This window comes from Agrilus planipennis, unplaced genomic scaffold (genome assembly GCF_000699045.2).
Source record: "Agrilus planipennis isolate EAB-ADULT unplaced genomic scaffold, Apla_2.0 scaffold73, whole genome shotgun sequence".
Lineage (NCBI taxonomy): Eukaryota > Metazoa > Arthropoda > Insecta > Coleoptera > Buprestidae > Agrilus > Agrilus planipennis.
Genome location: NW_020439682.1, coordinates 271,889 through 274,781, shown reverse-complemented (window position 1 = coordinate 274,781; position 2,893 = coordinate 271,889). Strand labels below are relative to the sequence as shown.

General features: G+C 28.4%; 1 protein-coding gene across 4 annotated transcripts in view; it reads left to right on the top strand.

Moving 5' to 3' along the window:
• The window catches only part of LOC108732385 (epidermal growth factor receptor substrate 15-like 1), a 15,481-nt gene extending 13,967 nt beyond the window's left edge, over nucleotides 1–1,514 (top strand). For 3 of the 4 annotated variants that reach the window (XR_001937082.1, XR_001937083.1, XR_001937080.1), the window contains 3 exons: nucleotides 712–923; nucleotides 1,180–1,407; nucleotides 1,476–1,514. The gene's annotated coding sequence lies outside the window, so the exon portion shown is untranslated. Of the gene's footprint in view, nucleotides 1–711; nucleotides 928–1,179; nucleotides 1,408–1,475 lie in introns of all 4 variants that reach the window. The other variant, XR_001937081.1, reaches the window with a different exon arrangement.
• Nucleotides 1,515–2,893: the final 1,379 nt, after the last annotated feature.

The following is a 2,893-nucleotide window of genomic DNA, read 5'->3' as shown; positions in this document are numbered from 1 at the left end:
TCTTTATTATATAATTAAATATAGAAACGTATAGGCAGAAATCGTTAGGTTTGATTTTTTTATTTTATATGAATTATATTCGTTGCTCTTTCCTGATTACCCCTTATATTCTTTTAAATTTGTTAAAACATTTATTCATTGCTTTGAACACATCATGTTTTATGTGTTAAAGGAGATAAGAATACTAGTTTTCCTCTCGACTGACCTTGTGTCTACTGATGGTTATTATTAGGTTTCACTATTTGTATCATCATTTTGTATTATTATATCTTATTCATGAGTTATTATCACAGTTTACAAGGAAGATGTTCAGTATTTAAAAACTTCCATGCACAATAGGTACGTAGTTGCATGTTATAAATTAATGATTTTATTGATAATAGAAACGTGTATTTTAGCCGTACGAATTATAAGTAGGTAAAACTTTAAACTTCTGTATTTAATTTAACAATTATGAATAAAACGCGGTTTTTATGAACATACATACCCACGTACAATGAAACAAAAATTTTATTGACTAAAGCATTCTGAATTCTTCGAACTCCCTTTATCTTTTTATTCGACTAACAATTATTTTTTTGCCAATATATTTTGAAAATATAGGTGCAGGTTTTCCTTTATTTTGAATAAAATATTACCTACACCAAATTCATATTTTTTTGAAATGATTTTGAACGATTTATCGATAATATAATAATTTTTTCTTTGCAGTTTCATTAAAAAAAAGACACATGGATTAAAATTCGTGTGTAACAATGTATGAGATATCTAAGTGAAGCAATCCTACTCTTTCTACAACATGCTATGAGATACCAGCCTGAGAGAGAAAAGAAAAACATCGCAAAACTTTTTAAGGATGTTTTGCACAACTAAAATTAAAATTTTTACTTCGACATGATTACTAAATTTATGGGACTAAAATAGTAGGTATTACATATTGTAAAAAACATTAAAAAATTGCAAATTGTACTGCGCCAGATGAGTTTTTCGAATTAGTTTATGTTTATTATAATTTCATATTAATGTATTAGTGAATTAATTTTACCCACTTAAAAGTAATTCACTAATATATTGAATTAACCCTCCAAAAATTAAAAAAAGTGTTTTATATACACTATTTTATTTTTTAAAATCTCATTTATTTTAAGTTATTAATTACTCTTTCTTGCCCATCTACAGATAGTTTCACAAATGAGAGGAACTGTAGATAGTTTTAATGCTACTGAAACAACCGATGCTTTTCACGTCTTCACATTGTAACATTATGCAGTTAATTTTGGACCTGAGAAGGGGAGGCAAATGGAGATTCATTTTGGAAATCACTAAAAAAATCAATTGTCTTTCAATTGGTTTCTCTCCTTGTCTTCATTTGCTTATCACACTTGCTATGCTCTGCAGTTATTTAAGGTGAGAATACATGATATAATTAATATTAATTGCTCGTTATTAATCTGTTACCACCCTATCTGTTTCAGATCGACGGTGGAGAAGACAAAGAAGATCCCGTAGTTTCTTTATCTTGCATGCTCTATTAGAATTAAATACTTATTTTGCATGCTTAGTTTATTTTATTCGAATAAATTTTTTATTGCATGGTTTTTGTAGTTTATTTTATTTGAATTAATTTTTATTTTGCATGCTTATTTTAGTTTATTTTATTTGAATTAATTTTTATTTTGCATGCTGATTTCAGTTTATTTTATTTGAATTAATTTTTAATTGTAGATGTTGTTATTGTTTTTGGTTGTAGTCGTTATTACTGTACTAACACGTTTAGTTTTTTGGTAGTACTAGTCTAACATGTCTCTTGCTTACCTCTTCGCTTAGCTTACTGCATATTCTTCCTAATTTGCTTTGCATTTACCCTACGAGTTCTACATGATTCAACGTTTCGTTATCGTGTGTGTTTCTTCTCACCCTTGTGGAATTAGGGAGGGCCTCCCCGAACGACTTCCCTTGGGCTTAGCTATTTAGTTGATCTTAAAAGTGTCTTATACACTTTTCGCGAGTCTACTCTAGCGTTACTTCCTTTCAGACAGGGTACAGTGGGTTATCTGGAATAGGAGCAATAGGCGACTGCCCAGCTTGCCTTGACGAAATCTGTCCGATCTTTTCTACCAAAGCTATTAGTATTTGCCGTTAGTCCTGTTAATTGCACTATTTGCTTTCAGATAATGAGGTAAACCTTAAGAAGAATGAAGAAATCGCATTTTTTGCTTTTTATTGTATTTTACTTGAGATTTCATTTGTTTCTTTGTCTTTCTCTTACAGATATTTTGTTTTTTTACTGCATAAAATCGTATTACATTGATTGTACTTACGCTGATGGTTAAAATTTTTACATTGATCTTTTTGAGTAATTTCCTTAATTGCAATCGAATTTTGTTAGCAGTTTCAATAACTAGGAGTAATTTGAGTGGATAGGGTGGCTAGAAGGGGAGATGTGGAGGCCACAGAGAGTAAGGGGGGCCTTTTTCTTCCTAATCTTGCGTTTAAATGATAATATGAGAGTTTAAGAAAAATATGACGCTTTTTATTGTATTTTCTTTGAAATTCTGTTGTTCATATTGTCTTTGCAGGTATTTTGTTTTTTAACTTTTATAAGTCGTTAAAAAGTGTTATTTGTTAAAATGTTTTATTTATATTATGCATTATGCAGTTATTTGAAGTAAATATATAATAAATAAATAAATTGTTGTAAATTATGTATGTAATAAATGAATTGTTGTATTATCATTATTTTGGTGTTTAAATAAACTAATAAATGAATTATGTGTTTTTAATTTATCAGTACAATAAAATTTGATAATTAGGCAAAAATAAAGCAAACGAGAGCATATTTAGATCATTTATTGAATAATCTTTGATATTGGATGTGATTTATTGATGAATT